Genomic DNA, 17,889 nt, shown 5'->3' on the forward strand with positions numbered 1-17,889 from the left:
AGCTGCTGTGTCGTTTATTGCACCTCAAACATTAAAACAAATCCTGAGTTACGTTTTTCTGTACTTCCTCTAAGAAGAAAGGACAGTAAAGAAGAGCTCTGTGGCTTCAGGCTTGATCGCCGTTCAAATGACAGCGTTGGTTTCCCCAAAAGTGGGTGGGGCCGTAAAGTGACGTAGATTTTACTCTCATCTATTATTCAAAACTATTCTATTTATTCTAACGTAAATTACATGCCAGTGTTTTATCTTTTTATTTATTTGTTTTTATTTTAAATCGTATAATGTCGGACTTTTTTGCCGTCTGTGAGGAAAAGAAATGGGGCTTAGAGCCTCAAAATACTGAAATCTGTATTTTTTTAAATCTTTTTTTCCTTCTACTTTTGTTATTCTTTTCTAAATAACACACTGTTATTTACTCAACAATAACACACAATTATCCTTGTTTTTATTTATTCGTTTGATTCTACAATCTTGGGCTTTTTAGCATGCTTTTTAGCCTTAAATAAAGTCACCGGAAACAGACGTAGGCCTATAAGGGACATTTCGAGCGATACACACCACAAACCCACTGAACTGATTACCCAAGATCCTCAGCTTGAAGCTCGTTGATTGGATGTTTTAGCTGCAATGCACGTTGGGATATGGTGTTAATGCGATATGATATCCGAAAAAAAATTCAGAGTTTAGGATGGCCGAAGACACTACACTACCCATAATCCCCAGCTATCGTTTGGGACTACAGTCCCGTTGACAAACCCCGTGATTAATGTTCAAGCTCTGGGATTGGATGTTGGAGTGGCAGTGCGCCAAGGTTACGCCGAGCGTCAAGCTCTTTGAAATGGAACGAAACCACGGCTGACTATCCAAAACTGGACTCGAACGCCCCCCCAGAACTACACATGCTGGCTATTGTGTTTCGCAACATGTTCTATGACACGTCTCTACTGGGAATTGTAGTTTTAAAAGACGTTTTCGTTTTTCCCAAAATTAGAAGTTGACAGTATTAAACTGTGTACAGCCCTGGAGGTTTAGGGGATAGGAAACAAATTGGTGTGTACAAATGTAAAACATGTAATTAATAAATGGGTGAAAATCGCCTTTCAAGATTTCAAGATTTTCTAAGGTTTATTGACATATCATATACACAACTACGGTGTAGTTATGCAATGAATGAAAAACTTGGGTCACAGGTTCCTCAACAGTGCATTACAAGACATCTATCAATATGTGTGTATACCTCCACCATTAAACTGTCAAATTCTGCACATTTCTTATACTACATACATAAGAGTATAATTAATGTGTATAATATCAGTTCAAATAAGTGCTTAACCTAAAGTATTCTTTAATGTGTTAAAGGTTAATTAGTTTGTCTGTTTTGCACATCCTCATATTAATATCTTTGTACATCCGGCAATAAACTGTTTTATTGTAGAGGTCACTTACAGTATCTTCTTGATTTTTTATATTCTATATTTCTATCATTGACCTTCTACTTTCCCCCTATGAAAGTATGTACTCTTAATATTTTTTTCATCAAATAACATTATTCAACAAAAATAACATTATTCAACAAAAATAATTCAATAACGTGCTTTAACCACTAGGCGGTGCACACAAGGTACACACAGCATACTAATAATAACTTTGTATTATTAGTGTAGGACACTTGTGTATGTATAACATCTGAAGATGTGTAGTTTTATAGTAGTAGTATTCGTTTATTTGTCCCCGAGGGGAAAATGGGTTGCAGCACATCACAAAGGCATTTAAAATGCCTTTGTGATGCCTTATTCATGTTTTTACATAATTGTACAGGATATTGCTATACTATTTATCATGTTTTACTTCTACACATTAACCTGTTAAGCCCTGAGCCTGTTTTTCAGGTCTCAGACTCGAAAATGACATTCCCAGAACAAATGACCATATCTTCCCTTCTAAAAGGGGTAAATTAATAATCTTTTTTCTCAAAGTATTGATAAACCTGTGAGTTGGATGTAGAAAAGTCAGAATCAATATAGATGTTTTTTATTTTAGAAAAGGTGGGGGCTTCGCGCACGCAGTTTTGCATCAGAGCAAACCTATCTCTAGCTCTGACATCTGGAAACGGAAAAGCAGTCTCAATGCTCATGGATTATCAGAAATCATTTCAAAGGGACACAGACACATTGGATTAACCTATGGATTAACTTCAGCAGCGTTTTTATCGTTTTAATGCCATTGAAGACCACTTTGGAGAGACTACAGAGCCAATGTAAGCTTGTTAGCATTTTTAGCTACCTAGCGCCAAATGTTTTGATGTCTGTGAGTGATCTTCGGTGCAGTAATCTGTTAGCATTTTTCGCTCGTTGCTAATTCAGAGGCTCAGTGTTAGCATTGTGGGTTTTCTTTTGAAAAAAAAAAAAAAAGATCAGTTAGATGAGTTTCTTCCCGTTACATGGATATAAAACATTCATAGTTTATTAAATGAACATGCCCTCAGACACTGTTTCCTGCAAGATGTTGCGGCAGTGCCCCGGTACCGGGGTCTCTCGGGCTTAACAGGTTAATATCTGATTTGTAAAACATCACAGACAGAAAGGTATATCCGTCATTTAACAGTAAGCTATTGAAATTGTGAATCCATAGATGTGTCTACCATCACCCAAATCCCCTGACTATTCTCTCAACTCAGTATTTACATTCTTATATTCAAAGAAAATCAGTAATATCTTTAAAAACGACAAGTCCTTTTCTATCAGCTGTGCACCGTTATGGTGTAAATATAACCTATCTACCAATTGGATCAAATATAAAAGTCAGCCGAATTACTATTGATACTGCAAGGAGACGTATTGTGTGAAAAGAAATGTAAGATGTTGTTTAATTGTTGATATATTTATGATCCACGTCACGTATTCAGTTTCGGCGCCACTTCTTCCAGTTTGTCCAAAGGTCTTCTAATCAGGGCTCTATAAATAGAGAACTACGGCAGATGTGTAATATTTAATGCAGCCGAACCGTGTATTACAATGCCGTTATGTGATGACTTCCAAAGAGAAAAGCAAGAACACTCGGAATAAAGTATTATTTTATTTTTTTTAAATGTTTTCGGATTTGACATCGCATGAACACCATATCCCAACGTGCATTGCGGCTAAAACATCCAATCAGCGAGCTGAGGATCTTTCCTACATCTGTTTCCGGTATTGTTCCTGTAATGAGAGACACACCTGGGGTCGCTGTTCTGTCTGTTACGCTGAGCCATGCATTGTCTGGAACGTAAAAGGGACGAAGAAGACAAAGTGAAGTGACGTACTTCCGGTTCCACATGAAAACATTCCCAGTTAAACATGCAAAAACAAATCGCTAAATAAAAAGATAAAACACTGGCATGTCATTTACGTTAGATTAAATAGAATGGTTTTGAATAATAGATGAGAGTAAAATCTACGTCACTTTACAGCCCCGCCCACTTTTGGGGAAACCAACGCTGTCATTTGAACGGCGATCAAGCCTGAAGCCACAGAGCTCTTCTGTTACTGTCCTTTCTTCTTAGAGGAAGTACAGAAACACGTAACTCTGGATTTGTTTTAATGTTTGAGGTGCAATAAACGACACAGCAGCTTGTTGGCATGATACAACTATTATTTTCTGCCTCGCTCATGAGAGTAACAGCTGGCGAAATTACAGCCTCGCCTACTGATTTTAATTTAACCATATATCAAGCCCCATTGTCGATTTCAAATGTGTGCTCTAAAATGATATTTATAAATGACTATTATCATTATTATAAGCAAGACAATAAATGGCAAAGATATGTAGAAAATAAACGTATTTAAGATACGTTCATAACAAACATAACGTGGGAGAAAATATGTTTCTAGAAGATATGTAGAAAATAAACGTATTTGAGATACGTTCATAACAAATGTAACGTGGGAGTATAATATGCACGCAAAACTTGGCCTCAGATCTCAATGGGAATGGTTAGCGTATCATATGCACGCAAAATTGGACTTCTGCGTATCTATTGCACGCATTTCCAATGTGTAAAGTCATCTCATTTGTACGCAGACTGAAGAGAGTGCGTTGGTTGAACTACAAAGCCATACATCACAACTACTGCAGGTTACATGTGGGGTGCCTCAGGGCTCAGTCTTGGGGCCATTACTATTTATTCTGTATATTAACAATATATGTGAAGTATCAAAAACTATTAAAACCATTCTTTTTGCAGACGACACAAGTCTACTCTGCTGTGGGGACAATTTAGAACAGCTATTGGTCACAATGGAAAAGGAACTGAGCAGGATGAAGATCTGGTTTGACCAAAATAAATTAACATTGAACGCAAGCAAAACCAAACTCATAATATTTGGGAATCGATCGACCAATACAGAGAAGAAACTCACCATAAATGGCGTCCAATTAGAAAGAGTATCGGAAATAATAATTCCTTGGAGTAATCATAGACAATAAATTAAGTTGGAAACCACATATAAGCTATATCAAAGCCAAAATATCCAAATCAATAGCAATTCTGAATAAAGCCAAATACCTAATTAATCAAGCTTCCTTGTTTATGCTGTACTGCTCCTTCATACTTCCATACATGATGTATTGTGTGGAAGTTTGGGGGAACACATATAAAACAAATACACATCCTATCTTCATCCTGTAAAAAAGAGCCATACGAGTTATACATAAAACTAAGTACAGAGAACCAACAAATACATTATTCATCAAACTAAAAACACTAAAACTACAAGACCTGGTTGACTATAAAACTATTCAAATTATGTTCAAAGCCGTAAATCAACAATTACCTCATAATATCCAGGGACTTTTCACACGGAGAGAAAGCATGCACATGTTGAGAGGAAACTGCATTTTCAAAAAACCACCCGTACGAACAAATGCCAAACTTCATTGCATCTCATCAAAAGGTGGAATAACTGTAATGATGCACTGAAATATTGTACAAGTCTATCTAAACTGAAAGTATTATTTAGGAGCCAAATCATTAATGGTTATGAACAGGACCTGTAAAATCCCATTTGTTATTTCTTGTAACTGTAAAAGTAATTTATTTCTGATTGTTTTGTAAAAAACAAAAAACAAACAAATGAACAAGACAAACATGTCACTGATGACGATGACCTAATATTTTATTTATAAGGAAAATGTATGCTAGAGGGGGTAGGACCAGAAAAGTTTTTTTTAAGCTTCTTCTTGCCCCTGTTGAACATGACAGAGACTATTTGAGAATTATTATTATTTCTTTTAAATTATTTTTTTGTATTATTATTTTTGTGTACTTTGTTATAATTATTATTATGAGTGAGAATATATATATATATATATATATATATATATATATATATATATATATATATATATTATTATTATTATTGTTGTATGTTTTGTTTCTGACATGTTCAATAAATTGACTAAAAAAAAAAGAAAAGAAAAAAGTTAAAGGCAATGTGAGCGTCCATTCCCATTGGATAACGGAGGATTTTACACCCGGAAGTAAGTATTGATTGATTTTACAGTGCTATCTGCACTACTCATCAACTTTTGTTCTACGACATTAAATATATCAGCAGTGGTGATTTTTGAAGAGTTTACGTGTCTGAAAAACGATGGTTGTTAACATGTGGCTGAATAGGACTACAGAAGTTGTTGAGGCCGTTGTACGTGATTACACCGAACAAGTAAACACTCCCGCTAAGTTTGTTTTTCCCCGTGTTCTGCTTGAAAGCAAGTACCTGCCTCCTGCCAACTGTTAAAACAAACGCTTCAACTTGTACAATTTTGAATCTGTATGTTTGAATATGGATCTTAAGTTGGCGTGACGTTGAAGCAGCGACCCTGCTGTAGTTCGTTTATAGCATAACGTTAGCATTTTGCTTCTGGCAACTAGATTTATGATTCGAAAATTATAAAAGTAGGGTAGACATGTGGATATTATCCGGCTGAACAAAACGTGATCCGTCTCTTAAATGTGTGTCAACCACAGACCTTATTTCGAGCTATTTTCCAAAATCCTATGGAGAAATTTCATTGGTTTTTTGTCGAAGGAACCGGAAGGAGTTTACTTCCGTGTTTTAGGACGCGTCACTGTAGCACTCTATTGTGTTGCTTTTTAATGACTGTTTTAAAATGCCTTTTTCTTAATGTCTTTCATTTTTGTAAAGCACTTTGAATTGCCTTGAAAGGTGCTGTATAAATAAGCGTGCCTTGCCTTGCCTAAGGTCTGTTGCATGTTTTGTTGAATGTGTTATATTTGATGAACACATTTAAATATTAAGAGTAGCCTACATACAAAATAGGGGGAAAGTAGAAGGTCAATGATAGAAATATAGAATAGAAAATATCAAGAAGATACTGTAGTGATCTCTACAATAAAACAGTTTAGTGCTGGATGTACAAAGATATTAATAGGAGGATGTGCAAAACAGACCAACTAATTAGGCTTTATTTAAACATTAAATAATACTTTAAGTTAAGGTCTTCTTTTAAATACATGTAAGCAAAAAGCTTTGGGGGTATCTTTATTAAGCCTGACAAAGTACTTAAAGTCTAATATATTGCATGGTTTGTTTTGGGACTTGACAATCAACTTTCCTGCAATGTTAACTATGTTGAAGCACTTATTTTAACCGATATTATACATATTTATTATACTCTTAAAAGATGTATGTAGATAGAATAAGAAATGTGCAGAATACGACAGTTTAATGGTGGAGGTACACACATATTGATAGATGTCTTGTTGAGGAACCTGCGACCCAAGTTTTTCATTCATTGCATAACTACACCCTAGTTGTGTATATGATATGTCAATAAACCTTTGAAAATCTTGAAATCTTGAAAGGGATGTGCAAAATAGCCATTATATACAGTCTTTAATTAACTATTAATAGAGAACGGTACCGCAGCATCCGGACTAAAACCACCAGACTCAGGGACAGCTTCATCCCACAGGCCATAAGACTATTAAACACCTGAACTTTGAAACAACATCCATAACATTCATCTGGCTGCTACTTAGAAATTATTTATCTAATATATCATATTCCAATCACTTGTATATAGACTCTTATTGCACTATTTTCACTATTTCGTTCGAGTCCTGTTTTGGATAGTGTGCCGCCGTTGGGTTTCATTCAATTTCAAAGTGCTGTTTGACGCTCGGCGTAAACTTCGCGCACTGCCACTCCAACATCCAATCACAGAGCTTGAGGACTAATCACGGGGTTTGTCAAACAAAGCACATGGTGTAGTCCTAAACGATAGCTGAGGATTATGGGTAGTGTAGTGTCTTCTGCCATCCTAATCTCCTAAAAAATATTTGTTTCTCCGAATCGAAGGGGAAAAAAAGCATTGTACACAATTTAAACCAATCAATGTTGTGTAATTAAAAAGGATAATCTGGTGTTTTTGAGTTGATGAGTAGTGCAGATATCACTGTAAAATCAATCGACAGTAAGGAGAATACTTATTTCCGGGTGTAAAATCCTCCGTTACCCAATGGGAATGGACGCTTACATTGCCTTTAACTGCCGCCGACATGGACCGATGCGGTGCTTCCCTGAGCGTCAAATACCGCCGCCGATGGGAATACATTGCAATCAGTTGAAAGCTCTTTGCGTCCGTTTATGAAGCTGAAGGAGACTCAGCGCATCACAACTGCACGCCAAAGGACCCTGACCAAGCGTCGCTCCTGGACGTTCAGGGAGTGAGACTGTGTTGCAACAAGACATGCTGTAAAAGCTTAAAGAGGCCCTGTTGTGCTTTTTCTGGTTTTCCCTTTCCTGTAGTGTGTTCTATAGGTTTGTGGTTTCTGTGCATGTCTACAGAGCAGACTGGGCTCTGGTTTCAGACAGAGGGTGAAAAGAGGTGCTGCAGCATAGGCAGTATGAGAAAAAATAAAGAGCTTTTTGAACATTAATGGAGACATGTCACAGTAGAGGCACTAAATACTAATATACACCTGAACAGCATAATATGTCCTCTTTAATGTTCAGTGCTATATGTAATATACTGTATGCAGTATATCCAGATACTTTATGTAGTAGTTCATTGTAAGAATTTATTGTGAGAAAATGAAATATGAAATCAAGGCAGACGTTTGATCATTCTGAAAGCTAATAAGGATTAGTATTATTACAAACAAACTGAATTTCCTGTTGATTTAACTCAACCATTCTGAAAGCAAGGAAACAAAAAACCTGCCCCCTGTTGCTCCGGTGATAAAGCAGATGTACTAGACCCACCTTTGAGGCAGCATTGAAGAATATTTGCATTCAGGCCATCAACATGCATAAGGAATCACGGATGCTTGGATCTGTTTGCATAAGTTCACTTCTAAAATGAACATAACCTGTCAAATTAATGACTTTGCCTGTAAGGAATATCAACAGCTGTATAAATGCTCTGATCTGAATGTGATTTGAATGAAATATGAAAGACGGCCCTGTTCATCCTCCGCTCGCTTGTTTAAACTAGATGTTATGCAAATGCACTTCTCACCTAACCGCGCACTCCTCCCTCGTTTTCCTCCTTTTAGGTGATCGCAAATATGTAAACAACATTTGTTTTCATGCATTTGAATATGATTAATTATCACGGAGTAATCCAGCTGCACTTGTAAAGACTTTTCAGACCAGATTAGGAATTTCAAAGTGACAACCATGATAGATGGGAGCATTCTGTAAGTCGTAGATTAAAGGTCACAGCGATGAGCGGGAAAACTCACAAGGCATCGTTTAAGTTGAGGCAGATGCAATCAAATAGACGAGCGCCTCAAACAGGCAGAATGATTATGGAAATGGATATCTGCACACAACCAAACATATGGCAGCGCCTAATGCCATATAACACTAGGGGCTGGGTTTAATCAAACTTCACCAATTAAAAATACAAATGATATGCAAACATCTGAAAGTCTGAAGAGAAAATGAGCAGGATTGTTATTAATGATAGGGAAGGAATCTATCTCCACTAATTCTTTCAACGTTTCCTCCACTGCTCTCCTCTGCAGATAACACTGAACACTTGTAACAAGCAAACACACCGAGTGAAACATGGCAGCGTGTCAAAAATAAATATGGATTACATAGGGAATTCACAACAGCATGAATTTATTTGCAAAAAAGCTTCATTACATATAGATTGAGTTCATGTCATTCGACTCATTGTATATCTGTTTCAAAAATGTCATCATTGTAAGTATATTGCAGAGCAATCCTCATTGGTTCAATGTGTAACTGACATTATTATTTAACTCTATAAAGCATGACAACGATAAAAACGATTTATGAAATACTAGGAGAAGTGATCCTGAAAAAGGGAGGTGAAGTGATGAAAGTTGTAGCATCTCAAAGGGCTCCCTCAACCAAAAGCAATGGGATGCTTCCATTGGGTTTCAGTATACTGCAGAAAATACTCTCTGAAAATACTCTCTGTACATGTGTTGTTCAGCAGGATCATCTCCACATATAAACATCACTTTGTGATTATTGAAAGATAAATGCAATCTCCAAAATGAAAAAGCCAACGTTAGGCTATAAACAAACTACATCACCGCTAAGCTAACGTACATTCACCAGTAGGGTATGCTGTACACTGAAGTATTTTCTCTATTTCCTTAGTGATGTCCAGGTTTAGGACTCATTCCAGCACCACTCTATTGCGATGCTATGGGTCTGGCTGCAGTCTTTTTCTCTAAGGAGGTTTCCTAACTGACCCTGAAGTATCAGGCATGATAAGAGCTGGTAGCATTCTCTAAACGTTAAGAAGGTGCTTCCGTGCCTTCCTTTGTATTTCGTTTAGCATAGAGGACACTGGACCATCTTTTAGGATTTCCAGCATCAATATGTTGAGCATCAGGATTCTCTCTGCACTGTGGAGATTTCCCTTAGTCCTGATGAATTCTTCTTTACATCTCCTTGACCTCCTGATGTTTTTAGGTAAAGGGAACCAGGTGAGGAAAAGAAAAAGAACATTATTATTTTGCCCTTTGTCTCTTCTTTTTTTCTTTAAAGGTTTGTTTGAGTTGAATTTCAGTATTGATTACTTTGAACTGTTGGATATGTTGTCAATTTAAACCCCTCTGTTCGGTTTCTAACTTGTTTTATTTCTGTGTATCACAGTTACCCTGCCACAGTATTTCACAAAAGAACTTGGAGATTGTTAAATGATTTCTAAAGGAATTGAGGCACAGACCCTGGGGTAATGTTTCTGAAGGACTGAGTTATATTATATCTGTTGATTAGTCTATGGATTATTATTCTTTAATAGTTCATCCTTTATTTAAGGAAAGGTTCAATAAAAGAGTGTCCATTATTAATGAATTAAATTAATGACAATGAAGTGTAAAGAAAATAAACTGCCTATTGTAATTCAATCAAGCCCAAGTTTAAATATTATTATATCTTTTGTCTTGTCCAACCGACAGACAAAAAAGACGATGAATGCATTGGAGATAGAAATTCATATTTGAGGATTTTAGGGTGAATTTGTTTAAAAATATAACCTCAATTATATTTTATTTGTAAAGGATGACAAAAGTTTAGCTGATATCACACCAAAGATCAATCAAAAGGAGGAGTATACTGTGTGTGTGTGTGTGTGTGTGTGTGTGTGTGTGTGTGTGTGTGTGTGTGTGTGTGTGTGTGTGTGTGTGTGTGTGTGTGTGTGTGTGTGTGTGTGTGTGTGTGTGTGTGTGTGTGTGTGTGTGTGTGTGTGTGTGTGTGTGTGTGTGCGTGCGTGCGTGCGTGCGTGCGTGCGTGCGTGCGTGCGTGCGTGCGTGCGTGCGTGCGTGCGTGCGTGTCGACCTCAAGGGCAGAGAGCAATCTAATGCTCATATTCATATTCATACACTGATCTGCATATCAGGCCACTGGGGGGCTTCAAAAAGCAGCGCCCCGGTGTGGCTGGAGGAGAGACACAGAGGATCACTGCAGCTCAGCGAGGCACACTCACAAAGTCTTAGTTAATGACAACAAATCAAAACATCCTTGTGTATGCTTACTTTAATAAAATACATTTAAAAAACAATATTAATATCCATATAAAGAGATTTTATCACAAATTAGGACTTTAAGGGGAGGAAATGGAGGGGAAAGTTGTTAATTGAAGATATGATGGTGCATTTAGTGTGCAGGTATCTTCTGTTTGTGAACAGCACCTTATTTCTGCCTCCAATAATGTGTGAGATTCCAGTAAACATTTAAACAGGAGTCGATGCCGCTCATTCTGCAGGGAGGGGGTCCGCATGGAGAATGTGGATCCCCTAATGGCATGCGACTTGATTCAGGTGTCCATATCTGCACTGATGTCACACACACACACACACACACACACACACACACACACACACACACACACACACACACACACACACACGCTCAATCATCCCTCCCTGAATGCACAGTGTTGTTATTCCATCAGCTGGTACAGTGTGTATACAAACCAAATCCATTTAAAATCATGCACACAAATATAGACTCACAGTACATACAATTGCATTTATGGTCCCACAGGTTAAGTGAATGCAGGTATATAGTGGCCGGAAAAATACATTACCTGTGGCTTTTCTCTGCACATTTAGGAAGCATATGGAAGTAAAACCAGTGTGCACATCAAATTTAAAAGAAATCTATGCTTTTTATCCCCCAAAAATATGTTGTATATTTAAAACACACATGTTCCTCTCGTGGTTGCTTTATAATAATTTATTTCTTTTTCTATCATGTCAGCATTACATTACTTCACTTATCCTGGGTGACTTACTGTAAGCTTTAATGTATGTGGACATCGCAGAGTAAATCATAATATTTGACTCTAAGCTGCTCCCCAGCACAGGCAAAGGTGAACCTGCCACTTGTCCATTATAGACATGACACGGGTACCCCCCCCCCCCCCCCCGGTCCCTGAGGAGAAGGTAGGGATGCAGGGTGTGGAGGGGAGAGAGGAACTGAGGGGTGAGCAGGGGGGGCTTTGAGAGGATTCTTTAAGCAGCTCTGTGTATTGCTTTCATGTTGTCCAGCCGGTAACTAAGTTGGGTTGCCCGGAGCGATGGCTAATTCACACCCTCAGATCACGAGCATGAAATGAGAGAGCAGGGAGCGCTAAAGCCCTGAGGCTAATGATAGCTGCCTGGCATCCTCACCCAACAGCCCCCCCACCCCCCCATATAAATCTGCTTTCATTTGGAGATGATCCCCAGAATCTCCTCACACTTAAGAGAGGAGAGGCGAAACACCTGGTCTGATGTGAGTGAGGGGAGAGAAATATATAAAAGTCATCAGGATGTGACTTTTTTTTTTTTTTGAAGCTGCACTGAAAAAACTGAAACGTTGACTTGAATTAAATGTATTATGTGAACAAATGTTTTTAGGTTGAATGAAATGTAAATAATGTTACGTTTAATGACGTTCAACTTAATATTATTGCTTTCAACTAACCTAATACAGTTGTATGAAATCTGTTGACATAATACATTTAATTAAAGTCAACGGTTCAGTTTTTTCAGTGTGTCTTCTTACACACACTTATTTGTGTTAGTGAAGCGTTGCATTCTGGGTATTATCCTAATGCGAGCCAGCCCACACACGAGCCAGTTTGTCCTGATGGAAGCCTTTTTTTCTACGGAGATCAGCAAAATAGAGAAATAAATATTTAAAAGAAGAATACAACTGTGAAGGACTTTAAAAATCTTTTAGTCCTCCTCACAACAAGCTTGTGGAAACACCCCTCCTCTCTCTCTTTTTCACCCCCCCTCCACCCTTTTCCCCCAAAACCCCTCTTTAAAGTTATTTCAAATTTCCCAGCAAGGCTTTGATAAATCTGTTTGTTTGAGGGCAGCATTAGATGTGACCAGCGTTTTATTGTGACATAAAACCGCATTTCTTCCCTGGCAGATTAAAAATAAAATCGGTTAATAAGAAAAGCTGTCAGCAGCAGAAAATGGCTGACATAATCCGTTTATCCTCCAAGCAATAAAGATATTGGTCCTTGGGAGTCTATCTTTCCTCTTATGTTATTTCGCCCAAAACATTATCTTCTATGCATTCAGATGGATTAAGAAGTCATGTGGGAGATAGAAAGGAAATGACAGATACAAAAAAAAATCTAATATCGCTTTTCATTCCACATCACACGCGTTCACAGGAGCATACATGTGATCCTGTGTTAAGTTAATGAATACATAAATAAGGAATAGAGAAAAGGAAGAAAAGGAAGCAGGTCAGGGGCGGGGATCCTGGAGTGTGATGGGGGGGGTGAGAGGTTACTGCAGGGGTCAGCGGGGGGGAACCAACTATAACTCAACATGGAGCTTCTTCTCTACTCACAAACAGAATTAATCGTGCTCTGGAAAAAATGCTGCTCCAAAATCAAGAACATTTATAATAAAAACAAGGTGTTTTCAATTGTAATACGTAAAAAAACAGAACACATTTGGTAATATTTATTTCTTAAAATAAGATGGGATATTTAAATGAGAAATTAGATTTTCTAATGAGCTGGGAAGCATATTTTTAACTATATTTGACCAGGATCAACAAATGTTGTGTTACAAAATAAGCCAGATCAAACGTTTTCTGATGTTAGTTGGTTATTTTCCAATTAAAATGTGTTTTCTAAAATCAAGTTGTATTTCTTGAAACAGGATGATACATTTTTACCACAGCAGCTTAAGCAATTGTGCTTGATATGCACTGAAAAACCTGAAGCGTTTGCTTTAATTTCATGGTTTGTGTCAACAGATTTCACATAACTGTATTAGGTTAGTTAAAAGCAATAATATTAAGTTGAACCTAATATTTTTTATCTAAACTTAATAGTATTGCTTTCAACTAACCTAATACGGCTATGTGAAATCTGATACATTAAATTGAAGTCAACGTTTCAGTTTTTCAGTGTGAGATACAGTATGAGATGTTTTCAAGAGTCTTTGACTTAACAAGATATTTAAGATGCATTGTCTAAAAACAAGCTCGATATTGTTACTTCTTAAGTTATTATGAGATATTCTGACTCGAAGTTAGACAAATATACTTTGAAAGATTTTGAGTTTTTACAGTGTCGTTGCAGGCAAGCGTCAGTGGGTTAAAGAACAGCTGCTGCGAGAGAGGAAGCTCTAATGCACAGCGTTTAACATCAGAAACAGAATTCACTGTGAGCCGCTGATCAAGAGTCTCACCGGCTTATCTCACCTAATGCTACATGGCATGAATCATGCTCTTACATGAGACATATTCAGAGAAATTCACACTTTTAATATTTAATTTCAGCGCCACATCACACACAGCATTTCACAGTGCAGAGTGGTGTTTCATCAACATGTGAGACGTGCTACAAGGCAGGTATTCTCTGTTGTCTCTAAGCAGACAGCCGCTGTTATCCCGCCTGAGAGGAAGCAGCCATCGCTGGGGAGGCCGGCGGCGGCAGACCCTCTCCTCGGGGACTCGCATGACTGACAGATAAAGGCCCAGGCGGAGGGGACGTGTGGTCAAAGATGTGAGGCCGGTCATGAAACGCTGATTCGGATCTGTGTGAGCCACCGGGGCCATGCTGGGGCAGAGGGGTGGGCTGTGGGGGGAGGGGGCTGCTGGATGATGGAGGGGGTGGAGACGCCTCTGAGTGGCAGCCAACGTGTGCCGCAGTGTGAGGCTCTGAACCCAGACTCTGTTCTGTTTAATCATGTCGGTTTGGCTGGTAATGAAATTTGATTATGCCTCTAAAGGCAGGAGGCTGATGGGGGGGGGATATTAATATCTTCCAAGATTATGCATGAAATCCCGGTGTGTAATTTTCCCACTCTCCTTGTCGACCACCAAATTGTAAGTAGTTCATCATTAGCATGGAACTTTTGCGTTTCCATCCGTCTTCCTGTGCGGCCGCGCTGTGATTAATGCGCGCTCTGATTCATTAGTTCATCATCAATGTGCTTTTAACTGATCACTGCAGATCCATCATGCACTGCAGGATAAACACTCAGCACGCTCAGAAAGGCTATCTACACATCTATTTTGGTTGGCTCTTATGGGGGGCGGGGGCACATAACTCACAATGCCAGCGGCCCTAGCCCACCACACTCAATGAGCAGCCATTGTACGTCTGTGCCTGAGAACACCCAGCTATTAAAGTGTCATCACATTCATTTGTAAAAGAGGAGTACCTCCCCTCAAAACATGCTGGGATAGAAAGAGAGGGCATATAATTAAGCACTCGTGATCCTGCGAGGGAAGGTTCCACCGCAGGGAAGAATAAGAATAATTGTCAGTGAGCAGAAAGAGAAAGGGAACATCGGCTTAGGAGCGCACGTCATCATTCTGCTGACTAATGAACAACTACAGGCCTCTGTGAAAAACACTGAACCAAAAGAAACTTGACTGAACAACTCTTAACTGCACAGAACGTCCTCAGAACTAATGGACTGATTGTTTCCAGTTCATCCCAAAACCACATGAATGACCGTTAAAAAATATCAGCAACAGGCCTGCATGGTCACTTTTAAAGTGTGTTATATATCTTTAATGAACAAGGACCATCTATTAACATATATGAATCTCAAAAAGAGAAGAGATGCTACAGTATGCCAGATTATAGCTAAAAGCTCCTTTCCATCTGCAGTCATGGTTCGTTTTGAAATATGTTATTTTGTTATGTTACGTATGTGAGGTAAGTACAAAATACAAATATGAACCCGTAATATACAATATTCATGATAACAGATTCTAGGAATAATACTAATACTATTAATTAATTACAATTACTCCATATCTCACTACACAAAACTACGTGTCAATGTCTAACACGTGAATTTGAAACATTATGAACGTTATGAAAAGATCATGGTTTGGTCAAAAATACTGTATGTCCTTTTGTTATGTTGTGTATGTTATGTTACGTGAGTTAAGTAGAATACAATGATGAACCCAAATATATTTCTTAAGTTAACTTACATGCGTCACATAAATGGGATGCAAAAATGTGTCTTCAGGGCTAAACACAACATTTCCAAATGAGGATATCATAATGAATCATATGATGAATGTGTCGTGTCCATTGACACATGCAGCGGACACAGAGCGATATGAGCGTCAGTTGGAGACCTCTCTCTGACCCCCTGATAAATAACATTAACTCACCTTAAAGCTCTCATTTGGTCTCCACCAGCACCGTAGAAAAAAAATACGTATCTAAATTGTCCACTAGCTACATGTAGTCACTAATTGTGTGTGCTGTTTTGTGCTGTGCATGTGACGTACCCCAGGTGTAATACAGCTTTTCAACTGAAAAGGCTGTCTGCTGGAGACAGGCTGACGAGAGAGCTGAGACGTACCAGAACAGAAAAACCAGAACCATGAGCCAAAAGACAGTAAAATGAACAAAGACACATAGTCAATAGAAACACTTACTGTACATTATAAAATACCTATCAAAATATCCATTAGAGGTTTTTTAAACATTATGATTTGCCCAAAACTTTGAGCTTTATGTTAACAAATTCTAGGAATAATACTGATACTATCAGTTACAACAACTCCATGACTCACTACACACACAACAAATTAAACACACAACTAGGCAAACAGTTAGGATTTTAAACTGTTTCTTCAAAACTGTTTTTTTATTTCATTGTCTGTTAAGTTGAGCGGCCTTATTCAATGCGTGATTATACTTGCATATACTTAGCTTCACTTCGTATTTTAACACGTGAATTTCCGTCGCACTTCGAAGCAAAAGCAAACCTAACGTAAAATGCTCTTGGGTCACTTGGATTATTACTATTAGTCTTTATCTAACAAGTATCATTGCATAAAAAAACACGATTCATGGCAGATTTAGCTTTAAAATCAAATTTTCATCGTCAGCTACAACAGACATAATCAACCTTTTTGAAGATAATGCGAGTCTCCAACCATGTGAGCTGTTGAAAGTGTGTGTGTGTGGGGAGGGGGGGGGGGTCATTTTGTTCTGTATTGATCAGCTGTGATGGTTGCTCACTATCAGGGAACAGCACGATGTGGCTCAGTGTGGCCGGATCAGATCACAGCAAAGTGATTTGCTTATTTCTCTGGAAGATGTTACATTGTATTTAACTATTCTGATAGAAACACATTGTCTTTTAAATTGCAAAAGCTAATATTATCAATACCAAATAATCTCAGGTCAGGTTCCTGCTGTCAGCTGATCTGATCTTCAGCTCCTGGAAGACTGCGAGCCCTTTAAGACCCCTATTAAAGGTCCCAAGTCATGGCCATTTCTACTGATCATAATTCCATTGTTGAGGTCTACTAGAATAGATTTACATTGTTCAATGTTCCAAACTCACATTGGTTTCTCATACAGCATCTCTGTATAGTATGTGTATTCACTCTCTGTCCTAAATGGCTTGTTGGAGCTCCTGCCCCCCCCCTCCCTATGAGCCCACTGTGCTCTGATTTGTCAGCTCGCCAGCTCTGTTCTGATGAGTCCACCACCGTTACAGCGGAACATCAGTGATTATGTGTTACAATGGCGTTATCAACCAGAAAATGACACCAGTAATGACAAACAGATGAGAATGCTGCGTGGGGTCTGGGTGCCGTGTTGGCGGGACGTTGCGCGGCTCGCTGCTGCGAGGAGCGGACAGTGTGAGCTGGGTTCATTTCCTGCTTGCTGCGTGGGGTCTGCGAGACAGCGAGACATCGCGAAGGGACTCGGGAAGGGGGGGGTGCTGAAGGGGCTGCAGCACCCCCATTTGCAAGGCTCCACTAGCACCCGCACCCCCCCCCCCCCCCAACCCAGTCTCACGGCATTTTGTGTTATAGTCATGACATTTAATCTATTGATTCGTGTTCACCAACACGATTTTCCCCTTTTTGTCACACAGAACTATTTTAA

Source organism: Trematomus bernacchii, unplaced genomic scaffold (assembly GCF_902827165.1).
Source record: "Trematomus bernacchii unplaced genomic scaffold, fTreBer1.1, whole genome shotgun sequence".
NCBI lineage: Eukaryota > Metazoa > Chordata > Actinopteri > Perciformes > Nototheniidae > Trematomus > Trematomus bernacchii.